Raw genomic sequence first — 17,817 nt, forward strand, 5'->3', positions numbered from 1 at the left:
TCTTGAGTTTCTTTTTTCTGTTACTGCTTACACCTTCACCATCACTGATCCAGGCCCTCTTCATCAATGTGTAAAAGTAAAAAAGATTGGAACAGTGGCATAACAGGTGGTATAACTCTAAGATGTATTGAGGAATAATGTTCAAAGGGTACATTCCAGATGGTCCCTAAATATCTTCAATTTACATATGGGGAAACTGAGGCTCTGAGTAGGGGTATAACCTACCCAAAATCACCAGTGAACTAATAGCAGAGTTGGGATTTAAAACCCAAATTTTTAGGTATCTACTTCAGTACACTATACAGTTTAATTAATCTCCCTTAGGATGTTTAGAAACTGCATAATATATTGTTCTTTGTATAGGAAAGAATATACCAACAGAACTCAGTACTATGGAAGTATATCAGCAATAGATATGGGTTACAATGAGCTAGACACTCTCTCCTCACACCATCACTCTGAGAACTTTGCTAATCAATGGCATCAAATCATTTGTTCATTCAGTTAGTTGTTCAGTAAAAGGTATTTATTGAATGCCAAATTAATTAATGCCCTTTGCTTGGAATTATGGCTTATAATCTGGTAAGGAGGTATAGCAAGGACACAGACAACAAATTAGATTAGATAGAATTAAGTATGGCTACAATAAAAGTGTATTCATTTTCTATAGCTGCTGCAACAAATTACCAAAAAGTTAGTGATTTAAAACAATGCATATTTATTCTCTTAGAGTTCCAGAGGTCAGAAGTCAAAAAGTAGCCTTACATGGCTAAAGTCAAGGTGTGGTAGGACTATTCTTTCTGAAGGCTCTTGGGGAGAATGCATTCCTTCCCTTTTCCAGCTTCTGGTGGCAGCTGGCATTCCTTGGCTTGTGGCCTGATCAGTCCAATCTCCAAGGCTGGCATCTTCAAATCTCTTTCTGCTCCATCTTCCCATCACCTTTTCTGCTATGTATGTAAAATTTCCTTCTTATAAGGATACATATGATTGCAGTTAGGGCGCACCTGGATAATCTAGGATAATCTCAGCATCTAAAGATCCTTAAATTTAATCCTATCTGCAAAATCCCTCTGTCATGTAAGGTAACATATTCACAGGTCCTAGGGATTAGGATATGGACATCTTTGGGGAGTCATTATGCAGCCTACCACAAAAGGTATAAATTTTAAGGCTGATGGAAAGGTGGAAGACACAGGTGTGGATCTGGGAGGCAGCTGGCTGGATGAGAGGTGGGGGCTGGGGCTAGGGTTTTTCTCTTGATAACACCAACTGACCCAAATGGAGTTCAGAAATAATACCAAGGCCTATTCAGTATGGTTCTGAACAGCTCATTAGAAACACTAGCCATCTCTACTGAACATAGTTTAGGAAGTCCATACCCAGTAGACCCCTGTCAAGTATTAACTAGGTTGCAGTGAAAGGCATAGGGATACAGGATGTATGCACTATTTTAATTTTGACAGGAAAAGTGTGTAGTGGAAATTTGCTTGCCAAATGTTAGTCTAATTTTCCATAGTCTCTGGGACAATGAGAGGCAGAAGATGCTAGTTGGGGGGGGTCTATTATTTTCTTATTTGCTTTATCTTCTTGGATAGACAAGAGTTCCTTGAGAGTAGGGTCTGGGCCTTGTCCATCTCTGTGTCGCCCATGGGACCTAGCTAGGTTGCTTCTCAGCATAGGTATCCTGTGAATATTTGTTTACTTCTTGAATGGCTGTCTTTCCCTGGGCAGCTTGAAACACAAGAGTAATCTTTATGGTGAGGGCCTGTTGGGAAGCAAGAAGCTGGATAAGATAACCTCTTGTGATCAAGGTTTCTGGGATTATGTTTCCATACGGACAGAACCTATAAAGGCTTATCTCAAAAAAGGTTTAATATCCCTGCATCCATTGCTGTCTCCTTCCCCATCACAGAGGTTCTTACCCAGCACAGACATTATTATTATTGTTATTGCTGTTCTTATGATGATTAAGAGGAATAATTATATCAATCAAAATACATACTCTTTATATTGTCAGTGGTGTGTCTGCCCCTGTATATAGTGTATAGGGAGACCTGGCCTTTGTTTTTAAAGTCTCCAATCTGAGCTCATCAAAACAGGCTTTGGGAAAAGAATAAAGGGGCCTGCTTCTCAAGCAAGAGGCCAGGTCCTTTTCCTCAGAGTCTAGCTAACCTTTGGTGATCTGGCTCTGCCTGAAGCAAGGGTAATAAGTAATGGATGACACTGTCTTTTCTTCATTCCTGAGGGGAAAGTGAAACAAATCTTTACAGAGCCCTTATTATGGGCCAGGATCAACCCATTGAATTCTTTCTGAAATACTTTCTGAAGGTCTTTTTATTATGGCCATTTGACAGATGAGAAATACTGAGGCTCCAAGGTGGTAAAGTGACCTGCTCAAGATTGCTTTCCCAGTTTTGAGGTGGGTAGATCCTCTCAGTCTCCCATCAACTATTATATTACATACACTGGCAGGAAGACTGGGAGTAGCAGGAGGCATCAAGAGGTGAGAAAGGAGAAGGCACAGTGAGATGTAAAGGAAGTCCCAGGTCTGGCTTCTCTATGAGGCTGACAGGCTATTCTGGAAGCCGAACTTACCTGGCATCTCCATGCCAACTTTACAGTATAAACTTGTTCTGGTCTATTCATGTGTCACTGATAGTTGCTTTTCTGTCTTCAGGTGGAATTTTGAGGAAGTCTTACCAGGGGAGTGCTGCCTCACACAACTGCCTCCATTGCACACTGAAATTTTTAAAGCATGCTAAAGTGATTTATGTGGCTTCCCCCGCCCCCGGCATGTTATACAGATTTATTAGCATAATTGCCAGGTTGATTAACCTAATTATTCTATTTAAAAATAGAGGTGTGTCCATTAAGCCCTCCTGGAAAATTCTAAAGTCTATCCCTTCCACTTAGGGAGCAGGGCTCAACTGCCAGGTTCCCAAGTCAGGAAGTATGACCTCTAAGAGGTAGTACTAGTCTGTAGTCCTAGTACCCACCTGGCATGAGGGGAGGGAAAGCCCAGCTGGGTCTTTTCACAATCGCCCCAGGCTTGCTGATTGGAAGCATAATGATTATAGTGCTAATATAAAAAAGGGGGGTGTTAAAATGCTCACTGTGATTAACGTGGGGAATCTGCCCTACTAGGGGTGTCGCAATCTCTGGGAAACTGCAAGAGGAGTGGATTGAATGGATCCAGGTAAAAGGTTGTCCAAGCTGGGCCTCCTGGGGGTGAGGCGGGGCATAGAAGCGAGGGTGTGGCGCTCCGTGGGGCACTGGGGTGGCGGGTGCAGGTGGCCTCAAGGAGGAGGGACCCCTTTCCCAGGCTCGCGGCCATTTACTTTCAGGAGCTCAGTAATTAGGCTGATGAAATGTTTCGGTTACAAGTCAGAGCTTGGCCAACCAAGCCAGGCTGCATGACCCGAGTAGGCAGTGCGCGCAGGGGGGTGAGGGGGTGACGGGAAGGGGAGGGGGCAGCCATTAGTCTATTAGCGCGTGGCTGGATCGACCCGCCTTCTCTTCAGCCAGCACCCTAACTTGGGTGCCCCGCCTCCAACACCAAGAGTGGCAAGGTCGTCAGAGTCTGCCTCAAGGCAGTGCGGGAGGGAGTGCGCATTGGCCTTCAGCCAGCCTCCTCCTGCCTGGCCTACAGAGTTCTCACTCGAACTTCAGAGGTGGGATCCCTCCCGCTTCGTTCGCCTCTTTGGCTCGGCTCCATCTTCCGCCAATTGTGACCCGCAGAACCCGCCGCCCAGACGGCCAGTCGCTGGTGAGGGGCAGCGGCCGGGAGCAGCTCAGTTGAACGAAGGACTCCTGCGCCCCTAGCTGGCGCCCCGTACACCTCCACCAGCGCTCCCAGGCTCGCCTGTAACCTGCTAAGGGTGGCAGCAGTCCTCTAGTTCCTCCACTCCGAGTTGCTGTCGGGGGCCAGGGACGATCGAAACGACGCAGCGGCTCTCACTGGGGCTGGCTAAGGTGCGGGCAGCAGCCCTCCGCCACGGTGGCATTCCCTCCAAAGTCGCCACCGCCCTCCAGCACGCCCGCTAGCCAGGCGGCCCGTCAGTGTGTCTGTCCCTTTTCCGGCTGCGCGGGACGAGGGACCACCAGCCGGCCTGCAGTCTGCGGCTCTGACCACCGCGTGGCACCGCCTGGCCCAGCGAGCGCGGCCGAGGTGCGGATCCACCCACTCACAGGTCTAGTCGCCCGACGAACTCTGCTGCTCATCACACGAAAGGTATCTCCCGCTACTGGCTCCCTGCCGAACCATGCCTGCGCTGCCAGGGAGTGGCCGTATTTTGCCACCAGTTCTAGGAAAGTGGCAGAGATGGGAACTACTTGGGGACCCTGACAGGGTGGCTGGATCACGCCAGGGTAGGGAAGTGAGCGTGGGTGCTAGCCTGGCGCGATCCAGGACCTGACAGCCAGTTTGCATGGGTCACCAATACGGCTTACAGATTTAGGGATTTGGGGGGAAACCTTAACCATTCCTGAAGAGTCTTTCATGGGGATGGCTGGTGAAATGAGTAAGAGACGAGGAGGGAGAGGTGAGGAGCTGAGGGCAGGAATGGGGAAGTTGCAATTGGCAGCAGAAAGCTGTTGGCTCCTCTGAGGGCTCTGACCTAAGGCCCCAGGACACGTCAACACTACCCTGAGGTGCTCCGTCCCCGTCCCAGTCCCCGAGTGCGATGTGGAGCTTGCGGGCCACAGGCTAAGTGCACTTCTGCTGGCCCAACTCTCCAGGCAGAGACTGAGTGGCAGCCTCCAGTGACAAATATCATGATTTTGTGGCAAGTGAGGCCAACCTTAAGCTACCTATATGTAGGAAGTTGAAGTCAGGATGGGCGGAGGGCAGTCTTGCTGTGAATCAGGGTGAGAGAAGGGAGGGAGCAGGGGTGCTCTATTCAAACATCTGCAAAGCTGTTGAGTGGAAAAGGATTAAGTTTGTTCTGTGTGGCCCCAGAAAGGAGAATCGGGATCTGTTGGAATTCAACAGGGTAAAAGCCAACAGGAGGCAGAATTAAGCTCACTACAAGGAATCACTTTCTGATAGGGAGGAAGGTAAGAGTGCTTTTATTTTGTATTAGGCACTTTACTCAGTACTTAGCGTAAACTATCCCACTTAACAGGTACCATGACTTAGATCTGTTCAGTGATAAAATGGAATAGCTGGTAGGTAATGCAGTGTGGGTCACTAGAGGCCCTTAAGCAAAAAAGAGGTTGAAGAACCACCTGACTGCTATATTATAGATGATATTCAAACCTCATGTGGTGATTTGTACTAGGTGACTAATAGGCCTTTTCAGACCCTGACCATTCAGAATCCTAAATTAAGGGATCATGAATTGTTTTGTTTTCAAGAGCAGAAAGAATATGAGATCCTGGGGGATCTCTGGTCCAGAGTCCTCATGGAACCCATTCTGTGATTCTGTATTCCATGTGTTGAAGGCTCAGGCTTGGCAAGAAATGGTTACACTTAGGCAGCTTTCAAAATCAGCCTCTCTGGGTAACTACTAGGTTAGCTGAAACACACATTTAACTCCAGAATAATTGTTTAGCTGGACACCTAGAGGGGTAGTTGGTTCAGTGTGGGCAGCTGAAGGCACCTTCCTTTGGCAAGAAGGGGACATGTGTGTGGGGTAGGGGGCAGGGAGGAGGTCGGAGGAGTGGAAGTGGCCTGGTAGTTAAGGACAAGATGTTTGTTTTTGTTTTTGTGGGTTTTTTTATTTCAGCATATTATGGGGGTACAAAAGTTTAGGTTACGTAAGTTGCCCTCCCCCCCCCCCCGGAGTCAGAGCTTCGAGCATGTCCATCCCCTAGAATGTGCGCATGACACTCATTATGTATGTATACACCAATCCCCTCGCGCCATATCTGCCCGACACCTGATTAATGTTATTCCTAAATATGCTCTTAGGTGATGATCAGTGAAACCAATTTGATGGTGAGTACATGTGGTGCTTATTTTTCCATTCTTGGGATACTTCAATTAGTAGAATGGGTTTCAGCTCTATCCAGGAAAATACAAGAGATTCTGTATCACCATTATTTCTTATAGCTGAGTAGTACTCCATGGTATACATATACCACATTTTATTAATCTACTCATGTATTGATGGGCACTTGGGTTATTTCCACATCTTTGCAATTGTGAATTGTGCTGCTATAAACATTCGGGTGCAGATGTCCTTGTTGTAGAATAGGACAAGATGTTTGAAACAGAGAATAATGAGCACCCTGCTTTGTGAAAGGAGACACTGTGCTAATCCAGGCCACAGCTCCTTCTGATCCCAGGTTAAGATGAGATTGGTGACAACCACTTGTTGATTTGGTGGAGTTGAAAGAGGCTTGCAGGGCCGGGCGCGGTGGCTCACGCCTGTAATCCTAGCACTCTGGGAGGCCGAGGCGGGTGGATCGCTCAAGGTCAGGAGTTCGAGACCAGCCTGAGCGAGACCCCGTCTCTACTAAAAATAGAAATAAACTATCTGGACAACTAAAAATATATATAGAAAAAATTAGCCGGGCATGGTGGCACATGCCTGTAGTCCCAGCTACTAGGGAGGCTGAGGCAGTAGGATCGCTTAAGCCCAGGAGTTTGAGGTTGCTGTGAGCGAGGCTGACGCCACGGCACTCACTCTAGCCCGGGCAACAAAGTGACACTCTGTCTCAAAAAAAAAAAAAAAAAAAAAAAAAAAGAAAGAGGCTTGCATAAAGGAATTCAGAGGTTCTGTCACTCACTAGCATTGTGACTGTAGAGAAGTTCCAGCACTTCTCTGGCCCTCAAGTCCCCCATCTGTAAAGCCATGGAGTTGGACTTTACTGGGCTATCTCAAAATATCTCTCTCGACCAGCAAAACTAAAAATGAAAATAAACTAGGCTTTGGTGTCTTGCACACTCATATTTGGGGGAGTTGTAGAATCAGAGCTCCATAATACCTTGAAAATGGGCCCCTGCAGGGGGAACTGAAATGCCACCCCCTTCTTTCATTGTCTAAAATGTGAGCCTAATGTCCATTCAATTAAGATGGGTTTTCAATGGCTGCAGTGTTTCCAAACTGCCAAGGTCCTGAAGGGCAAAAACTCAGGACTCCTTTGATGTCACTTGGATTTTACTATGGCAGCTGCATTGCTTTTTGGTCACTGCCAAGGGAATTTCCCTGGCCTATTGTGCAGAAATATGGGGCATCTGTTGGCGTGGACCACTGTGCTGAGCAACTAGATAGAAGGGCAGAGAGGACTAGATAAAATAGACTCCTTCCCTTAGAAGATTTCAAGTCCCTTGTGGGAAAAGAGGATATATAATGACCACATTCCAAGGCAGAAAGACAAAGTGCTTTGGAGGTGCAGAAAAGGAGCAATTAATGTGGAATAGTAAAAAAATATTCTGGACTAGAAGTTTGGAATCCGTGGGTTCTAATCTCAAATGGTCATCTAGGCAGCTCAGCCTGGGGCCTGAGACTTTAAGGCCTCCTGATATTAAATGAATATTTCTGGTTTGGAGGGGCCCTCAAGAGACATTTGTTGTGGGCCTTAAAGAGCTCTGTGTAGGGTTTACACTAACATTTCTGGACAGCAGAGGATGGGGCAGAGCTTTCTTGGGCAAGCGAATAACATGTGTGCCTTTATGGAGGCAAGGAAGTAGTGCATATATTAGTGGTTAGTGTGACTGCTGACCTGGAGAGGGGATATAGAGGTTGAGGTTGTAAAGTGGGCCCTTGAACATGAGGTCCAGACATTCTAGACTTGTTCTTTGAAAGGCAATAGCAGATGTGCCTGGTTTGTGAGCTGGGCATTGCTGATGAGTAATTAGCTGTATCACTGAGTGGAGCCTCCTATAATGAACTATGCCTTACCCAACTTTCATTCTGCTTAGCTTTTCAAGGAATGGCAGTACCTCGCTCTTGGGGAACTTGAACAAATGGCTTGCTGATGGTAGGCATTGCCTCCCAATGTCAATGGAGAAGAAACACAAATAGGCTGCAGTGGCTCATCCTTGAGATAGCTGCCAGTGAACTGTGCATGAGTCAGGCCCTTTGCTAGGAGCCATGGTGGCTGGCCTTATTGGCTGCCAAGAGAAGGTAAAGGTGGTGGCCAGTGGATTAAGTGCCATCCGCACTGCCTGTCTGAGGGTAATGGACAGAGTGCATAGTGGGGGGTGAGGGAAGAGCAAAGGAAAGGAAAGTTTTCTTTTGGATCGTGTGACTTGACTTAGGGATGAACCATATTCAGACAAAGAATTTGAGACTACCAGTGGAGTCAAGATTGGATCCAGATCCTGAAGTGAGCTTGTGATATTGGAGAAGCCCAGTCAATCCCACTTGAAAGATGGAAAGAACCTTGATCTGGGAGTCAGGAGACTGTTTTTATCAAGTCCCTTTCCCTCTCTGAGCCTCAGTTTGTCCACCTGTAGTATGGGAGTGGGGGAAGTTGGCCTAGATGATCATTCAGGTCCTTTCCAGCTCTAAAGATCTATGAAAACATTATACAATTTGGATCCTCCATGAGTGAGTCTATCTATTTTAGACCAAGAGACTTTGTCTAGAATTAAAGTAATAAGGTTGAGAACTATTTTGAAGTAAGGGCTTAAAAAAAAAACACCTTTGTATTAGGGGGTGGGAGTAGGTGGACGTGGAAGGGACCAGAAGTAGTGGGTACAGTGCTCACCACTTTGTGGTTTGTGGAACAGTAACCTTGTATTGCTAGATGTTGTTGCGTTTGGAAAGTGATTTCCCTACCTCCATCTCGGGGCTCCTGTCCTTGGTAGAGGAAGGTCAGTAGGAGTGTCAATGTGTTGAATTATTTGGTTATTTACTTTCTTTAAACCCTTTACCCTTTATTTCTGTCCCCCACCAACACATCCCTTTCAGATTTTCAGTGACCACTGTTCTACCTGAACACCTGAGACATTAGTGCTTTTCTTCATCTCTTTATGGCAGCTCCTGGGTTCTTTTCCTTGTGTCTACCAAGTGAACCCCAAAACCATTTTCATTTTCCCTTTATAGCACTGCATGAACACCATTCCATTCCCAATTTATTTAGCTGCTAAGTCTTTATAATAAATGGTGTTAATATATTTTATTGTCTTTATTGTATTTTTGAAAATAAGAGAAATGATGTAACTTACTTTGAAATGCATCAAAAAAACAAGGTGGATAAATGGATGGATGGATGAATAAATGAATGATAAAGAATAGATAAATCAATGAATGAAAAATAGATAATAAAACATTGGGGAAAATAAGTAATACATAATCACATAGTAAACAATCCAATCTACAGAAGTACACAGAATAAAAAGGGAATGTTCCCTTCATCCTTATCCTCATTTCAAATTTTCCTCCCCAGAGACAACCACAGTTCATAGTCTTCTGTGTATTTTTCTAGTCCTCCTTCTTTGTGTGTCTAAAAAGATATATATACATATTCACCTAATAGTTTTGTTTTTAAATTTAATGGATTGTACTTCACATTGAATTCTGCAATTTGCATTTTTTACTTTAAAATATATTTTGGAAATCTTTTCATGTCAATATATAGATCTATCTCATTTGTAAAACAACTACATACTATTTCATAGCATGAGCACACCATAATACATTTAAACTTTCCTTCTTCATGGACAATTAGGTGGTTTTCAGTTTTTAATTGTAACACATGGGGCTGCAGGGTACCTCCTTGACTATTATTTATGAGTATGTGAGTACCTCTTTCTTCTGTAGGGTAGATTCCTAGAAATGGAATCACTGTCCCACAGAGTTATTGCTGCGCTATTGATGCATTGGGTACTTACCATAGCCATTCTGAATGTAATGTGGGTGAAGCCACCTTATTTTGTCACCTTGACAAGCTGCTTCCCCACTCTGATCTTCAGGTTCTCATTGGTCAAATGATGGGAAAATAATACTGATTGATATTGCCACAGGAAAGAGCAAATTAAGTGGTTTGTGGGAACACACAGTTTAAAAGGAACTAAAATACTATATAAGCATGAAGTATTTCTGATTATAGTAATGCTTTATTTTTGTGGTAAATGAGTCAGGAGACCTGAGTTCCAGACCCAGCCTTGCTCTAGCTTCATATATGACTTTGGAAAATTGCTGTGCTGTCTCTGAGCCTTGGTTTGCCATCTGGAACATTGGATTGGACTAGACCCTGTGATTTTTAACAAAAACATCTTCCATGGCAGCCCAATAGGTTTCTGCTGTAACTCCCTGGGCTCAGAAATTATCTGCTGGGTTGGGGATCAAAACATGGTCTAGACTAAGCTAAATCTCCAAGGATCCTTCTAGTTCTGAAATTCCTATGAGTCTGTCACTCTAGGTAGCTTTACTACCACTACCCTTTCCTAAGTGAAAGGCAGGAGAGAAGCACAAAACCTGACTCTTCTTTCCTTCCTACCTAGTCTTATGCCCCCAGTCACACTTCTTTCTCTGCACCTGTGCCCTCCCCATTTTTTAGCCAGGGGCTGTGGACTGCCTCCCAGGATTGGCTGTTATTTTTGGAGCTTGTTCTCAGATACCAGGGCCATTGTTAATGCCCAGAGCCTAACTTATCTTTCTGTGCATTCTCAGTTGAAGGCAATAGGGTAAGGGGCCAATGGATGAAAGGAGGAAGGTGCAGGCTGAGTTTCCACAGTCCTTTATGGAAGACCCCCTGGACCACGGCCTTCTGGGTTGTGAGGGGGAGGAGCAGCATCAATAGTACAAGTGGCCCCTAGGGGGTTGCTGTAGTTTCCTTGAGTTTGATTCTCAGGGCTTACAATTAAAACTTGCCATCTGAAGTCACTCATGGCCTTTTGGACCTGTGAGAAAATGGTACCAGTCCTTGCCTAGCACCTAAAGCCAAACTCTCAGTCTAGCCTTCAAAGCATCCTTCTACATTAGTCCATCTCTCCATTTCCTCATTCATTTATTAGGAAAACTTAATTGAAAACCACACTCAAGTAAAATGTCTCTGAGCTCCAGAAAACCTTACTGAGGACCACATGTAAGAAAAAACACAGTTTAGTACATTTTAGAAAGACATTTTTCTGCTTTAAAAAAGAGCAAGAGGGAAAAAGTATATTCAATATATTGAAATGCTTCCCAATTATTGAAGTCCCCAAAATGGCAGTTAATGGAGGAGGATACAAACAGAGGGGATAAAAGGAAGAAGGAGAGAGATGGGGTAAGGAGGGGTGGGATAAAAATCAGTGAGTGACACAGGCAGTCACAAAGGGAAAAAATTATGAAGTTCTTAAATTGCTCTTTATCCTTGAGCTTCCAGAGCTCCCCTGTGAGAAGGAAATTATTCATAACAGCTCATCAGAGGCAATGATCAGACTGTCTCTGGTCTTCCAGAAGTAGGCCCCCTCCAACAAGCCATGTGTTCTCTTCCTCCCTGCCTCCCCTAGCCTGCTTATTACTATCTTAGTGCCTTCATAACAACCATTCTGCAAGCTAGACTTGGGTCAGGTGTCAGGGAGTTGGCTGTTGGAAGATGAAGATGGTTAAGGAAGGTTGGACCATCAGGCTGAGGACTTTGAAGGGAAGCTGGTACAGTCAGTGCTTCATTCTGCATGGCCCTGATAATAGGAGATTATTGGGGGAGGGTGGGAGTAGTACTAGAGAGCAATAGAACATAGCCTACAGAGCCTGGGTCATGATCATTGTCAAAGTTGGATAACCCTGAATCCTCATTTGAGCCAACAGCCTCCATTACTTTTTTTCCCTAGCCCGAAACAAGTGGCCAAGGCATGTTTGCCTTTCCTGCCCTTCCCATTTTTCCTGTGGAAAAGAATGAGGAGGAGCCAGGGGGCTGAGATTTAGGGGTGGGGTGGGGTGAGGACAGAGCCAGTGGGGGTTTCAGAGGAGAGCTAGCCAGTCAGGACAAAGGTAATGGAAGGTTTTCCAGAGTAGCTTGGGAGCTAGTGGCTAGAGGCTCTCTGCCCATCTCTCCTGGCTTCCTACAGAATCCTGAGTAGGAAGTGAGGCTATACTCATATTGTTCTCTAGGCCTCGAAAACAGGTTTCCGGCAGCCTCCTCAGCCTATAAGAGAAGGCAAAAGGCTTATGGGAAAGCATTAGGCACTGTGACTGGGGTCTTTGCTCTATCTACCTCCAGCCCTGATGGCCAGGCTTCTCTTCTTATTTTTCTGGTTTGGAAGGCAGTAGGCCTAATCAAAGTCTTGAGAATCTGACTCCTGGAAGTAGGGGGTAGAGATGGGTAAGCATGGGGGATAGTATCCAGCTTTAGGGTCTTCTAATTGCCCACTTCATTTGTTCCATCCCCCTGCTATCCATTCTTAAGTGTCCCAGCTCTATATTTCCCTGTCTTTCTTCTCTTCCATTACCTTTTTCTCCTCCTCTCAATTAAAACTCTCTTCTTCTATTCATCTGATCTCAGCTAAATTTTAGGGAAAGTCCTGTTATTGATTCACACTAAGATGTGCCTGACTGATTTGTATACCCCTCATGGTTCTCTAGGGGCACAGTTCTTCTCCTCCAAGAGCAATGCTTGGTCCTCATTGGTGGACCTTTATGGCTTATGGTCCCTATTCTCACTTCACACATAGTGAATAAACACAGCAGGTCTTTCTCTGTGCCTTAGATTATTTTTCTGTAAATCAGGACAGTAGTAACTATCTCATCAACTTCTTTTGACGATTAAATGAGTTAATGCAATAAAGCATTTAGAACAGGGCCTGGCACATAGTACACTTACAATAAATGTTAGCCATTATTAATTTGGTCAGGGCAGAAGCAGTGTGGTGTTGTGAAAAAAAGCACCAGACTAGGAGTCAAGAGTGTTGGGATCTAGTGCTGGCTATTCCATTGTCTTGCTGTGATTCCTTGGACAAGTCTTTGACTTCTCTGGGCTTTAGTTTCCCCATCTATGCCATGAGGATGGGACGAAGTGATTTCTCAGGGCCCTTATATCTCTTTAATTCCTAGTTATAGAATTTTAATCCCTCAAAGTCAGTATATATTGGGTAAAAAGGGTGAGGTAAGAGCAGGATATGTAAAATAAGATGTGTCTGGGTGGCAGGCTTGGGTAAGTGCTTGGAGCTGACTCTAGGCTATTTTACATTGGAGTGTCAGCCAGAGAGCCTTGGCTTCAGGAACAGGGGCTGCAATGGCTCTGGGAAGCCTCTGGGTTGAGTTATACAAAGGCTTAAAAATCTTAATATGTTAGCAAACTCACAAGATGCCTTCTTTTCTCCTACACTGGGGGAGTATGGGAGCTGGCACCTAAAATATAGACTTACCCTCTTCCCTCTGTCTTCGTTTCCTCTTCAGGCTGCTGATCATCTGTCTCCTAGTTCCAGGCAAGGTTGGCCTGGCCATTCACTGTTCCTCAGGGAGATACATTGTGTTATGTGTGTGAGACACAGTGATTTTTTCACCCTGGGTTTGGACCTTCTCCCCATCTCTCATTATACCCTCTCCCAAGACTCTGGGGCCCTTTGCTTTCCTAGGCAGAAGGTGAGCGAGATCCCTAAACTAGTAATGAGTTTAAGAAGGAAGTAGAGAGTTTTGCTGAACCTTGATATTGCCCTTGGGAATATAGTTTTCTGTACTAATCTTCCTTTGCCCATGGCTAGAACTCAAGGTACCAGCTGCCTCTTGGCTAAGCCAATGGCTAAATGAATAGTTACAGTCTGGGTTCATGATGTATCTCAGCTTAGAATTATAGAAAGTATTTTTTCCACTACTGTCTTTTAAAAAAAATATTTTCCTAAAATTGTATGCATCAAAATAGTATATTTAAATATACTAAATATTTATAACCAATAATAGTATGTAATTTGTGCCAGACACTGTCCATATATATGTGTGTGCATGTGTATATATAAACATATATGTGTGTATATATATGTATGTGTGTGTGTGTGTGTGTGTGTGTGTGTGTGTAAAATTTAATCCTCACAACAACCTAGTTCAACATTCTTATGTGGAAGGTAGCAAGTGAGTTTGGCCAGTCTGAAAGCTTTGTGATGGAGAAGGGGTTGTTCAGCCAAACTCCACGCTGTTCCTATGACAGAAGCCTACAAATCATAATAACCCTACAACAGTGGGAATGAGCTACCAAGCCCCCTTCTCTTACCCAGAGATAGGCCTATGGAGGACAGAGGTTGGGGTTGATTTGGGAGAGGATGTTAGGTGAGGAGAGGACCAGGATGGGGAACAGTACAAGTGACTCTTATTCAGTCAGTAACATTTATTGAAGGCCAACTATGTGCATAGCTTAATACTAGGCCATGCTGTGAGTAGAAGAGAGTCTATGGAAGTATGGAGAGTGGTTGTGGAGGAGGCCAGAAAGGCAAGGACTCTGCCCCTGAGTTCTTCACATCCAAGTCCTCCTCACTACACTCCTGAAGCAGCAAATAATAATTATATTCTAACCTGTATGGTCCCAATACCTAGGACTATAGAATCTCAGAGAGAGGGAAATCTGCTTCCCATGGAGATGGGCCTTTGTTGGCCTTTGGAGAGGGTGTGACAAGAAGAGGAGATGACATTCCAGGCAGTGTTTGGGGGATTTTCCTTATTGTAGCTTAAGTCTGAAAAAATGATCATCCTCCCCTTTCCACTCCCCTCTGGAGCAGTTATTTCCTTTCTCTTCTCACACTTCCTTCCCCACCCTCCTTCCTGTCCTTTTACTGAACAAAGATATAGCCAGAGCTTGGAGCTGCCTCTGTGAAGTTCATGCAGCTTTGTACCTGTGTGAAATGGTCCATTTATTCCTTGGTCTGGGTGTTCCACTGCCTCACACGATTCATTGGAGGCCTTTTCTTTACACAAGTTGGGACAATTTTGGAGGTGGCTGCTGCAAATACGGTACTGGGATAGACGCTTCAAGTGGGAGGTGCACATACCAATGATCCAGGAACCCTCTGCCCCAGTCTTGTGGGTGGAGGAATAAGGCAAGTATATAAATAACTGTTAAAAAGCTATGGGGGTCTAGCAGAACGTGGGGTGGTGTTGGTTAAAAAAAGCTATGAGGGAAAAGCTGGACCCAGTGTTCTGGTGAAGTAAATGAGGGAGAGCTTAATCAAGGAAGCCTTCATGAAGAAGGTAACATTCCAGAGTGGGCAGATTGGGCCTGAGTGGAAGAAAACTAGGAGACAAAGTTAGACCAGTAAGCTAGAGGCAGATTGGGGAAGGCCATGAATGGCTATGTGGTTACACTCTCTGTCATTGACTGTAGTTTGCATGAAGGAGCCAGTTATTGAGGTAATCTGATGTCCCTGTGGCAGGCTCTGGTCCCCCGGGTAGGGTATGTGAATGCCCCAGTCTTTGGGAGTGGCCTTGTCACTACTAGGGATTGCTTGGTCCCTGTTCCCCCCTAAGGTGGTGGTAGAAGCAAGATAGATCACAGCTGGAGTGTGAAAGACTGGGTGTGTGAGCTTCTATGGTTGCTTAACCTGCCACTAGGGGAGTCACTAATATGTATTTCAGGGCTCTTTGACCACACTTGGAGGGCTGCTCCTGATCGGAGAGGTCAACTGGTGTAGTTGCTAAAGTCTCTGGCCAAGTTTTTTCTTCCCTCTCCACAAACCCCAAGGATGGCAGCTGACTGACCCGGACAGTGAGTCCTGGGCTTATGCACTTAGTAGATGGCCAGAGCTGTGGCAGTGGGTCAAATCAACAGACCTCCAATTATTTCTTTGGCACTAAAATCCCATAGATTCACATCTGCCATGCAGAGAACATGGCTTTCCTCACTCCTCCCCGCCTGTAAGGGTGGAGTCTGCCACACCTGGCACAAGAGTCCCCAGGCTGAGGTTGGGGTGGTGCCCAAAACCACCACCACAGAGCAGTGTCTCCACTCTGGGGACCCCAAAGATGGCAGCTGCCAGGACCTGGAGAGTGAGACCTAGGGTTATGCACTTAGTGGACGGCCAGAGCTGTGCCAATGGCCGAATCAACAGGCCATCAACTATTTCTTCAGCACCAACCTCCCAGAGATTCACTTCTGCCATGCAGAGGGCATGGCTCTCTGTCCCCTCAAATCGCCTGTGGTTTCCAAGGGCAAAGTACACTATTTGCTGTTCATCTCCCATGCGCTGGTCCTGCCGACCTCCAGGGCCAAGGTGCCTATCTCCAAACTCCAGCACACGGTTGTGGTAGCGGGAAGCAGCCACTCAGATCAGTCCCTCCTCCACCCAGTGCAGTCCCAGCACAAAGCACTGGAGAGTTCAGAATGTTTCCTGCTATTGTCTCTTCTCCACAGAGCCTGCCATCCCATGCCACAACTTTGTACTGACTTCAGGCATGTTAGTGTCTGAGTGGGTGTGGAGGTCTGTGGGGGATTTGGGCGACCTCCTGTAGGTCATATCGCACAGCAGCAGCTGGTCGGGTGGGCAGAGCCCTCCTGCGCTCTATTCTGTATTGTATGTCTGGCACTCTCCAATCTTTGCGAACGTATTTCCCTTTTACCTTTTGTCCTGTGCTTTGTGTCCCATGCTGTTTCTCTGATAATTTACAATGCTGTTCTCGGGGGGGGGGGGCGGGTAGTGATCCATTCGTGTGTCGCCATCCAAGTTCTTCATCTCCTTCTCTGGGAGCAGTGAGCCAGGAGACCACCACTAAGCCGCCATTTTCCCCCAATCTTGCGTGTCAGTTTTTATGCCAGTACCATGTTTACTTACTATAGTTTTGTAGTATATTTTCAATTCAGGTGGTGTGATGCCTCCAGCTTTGTTATTTATGCTCAGGAATGCTTTGATCATTTAGGGTCTGTTGTGGTTCCATATATATTTTAGGATTTTTTTTTCCTGTTTGTGTAAAGAATGTTATTGATATTTTGATACAGAAGGGTTTTCTACTGCCACTTTGTTACTTGTTTTGTGGTTGTTTTGTAGATCCTTTTCTCCTCCCTTACTGTCTTTCTTTGTGGTTAAGTGATTTTTCTCTAGTAGTATGTTTTGATTCTATGTTACTTATTTTTAGTGTATCTATTATAGGTTTTTTTCTTTGTGGTTACCATGGGGCTTATGAAAAACATCTTATCGTTGTTATCAGTTCAAATTGACCAGCACTTTAAATATATCATTACATTGACTTCTGGCCTCCAAGGTTTCTGCTTGAGAAATTGACCAATAATCTTATTAAAGATCCTTTTTTTGTGATAAGTTGCTTTTCTTTTGCTGCTTTCAAGATTTTCTCTTTGTTTTTATTTTCAAAAGTTTGATTATAATGTGTCTAATGTGGGTCAGAATTTTCTATATGTCCTTAAGCAAGGCATTGAGGGAGGCCTATTCTGAAGGGGGACTCTTAGTTTCTATATCTGTAAAGTAGGGGCTATATAGAATAAGGACTCTCTAAAGGCTTTTGAGCTTTGACTTTCCAGGATTTAAAGATTATTTCTGCTCTATTATAAGCCTAGAGATATGTGAAACCAGAAAGTAAAGGGCAGGGGTGTCACAGATAAGGAATATAAGTCAAGTGATCTTAGTTCCCTGGGTTGTGCTCTCCCTCTCCACAGAACTGGGTTTTCTTAGGGTGTCTTTCTCTGAGCCTTTGGCATCACACACATACTTCCAACAGACAGGTCATGGAGATTCTCAGCAAGGCAGGCACTGGACTGTTCTGAAAACAATAACAACAACAACAAAACCAGAAAACACCAGAGTAAGAGTTTTGTCCTGGGCTCTATGACTTCCCATCTATATGTCCTTGAGAAAATAGTTTTATTGTTTCTGGGCCTCTGTTTCCTTATCTGTACCTTGGATTTACTACTTTCTCTCCAGTATTCCTGTATAGCATGTTACATGGAGAGTATTTTTAAAAAATGTATGTGGAAATAGGCCTAAAGTATTGCACAAAATGGAGGGATTGC

The 17,817-nt window shown here is 45.0% G+C and overlaps 1 protein-coding gene across 2 annotated transcripts in view; it reads left to right on the forward strand.

The window, feature by feature from the left end:
- The first annotated feature begins 3,567 nt into the window (after positions 1 to 3,567).
- ARHGEF9 (Cdc42 guanine nucleotide exchange factor 9) overlaps positions 3,568 to 17,817 on the forward strand; it is a 324,866-nt gene continuing 310,616 nt past the window's right edge. Inside the window, exon 1 of one of the 2 annotated variants that reach the window (XM_045537711.1) lies at positions 3,568 to 4,231. The gene's annotated coding sequence lies outside the window, so the exon portion shown is untranslated. The remainder of the gene's footprint in view (positions 4,232 to 17,817) is intronic. The other variant, XM_045537715.1, reaches the window with a different exon arrangement.

Source organism: Lemur catta, chromosome X (genome assembly GCF_020740605.2).
Source record: "Lemur catta isolate mLemCat1 chromosome X, mLemCat1.pri, whole genome shotgun sequence".
Lineage (NCBI taxonomy): Eukaryota > Metazoa > Chordata > Mammalia > Primates > Lemuridae > Lemur > Lemur catta.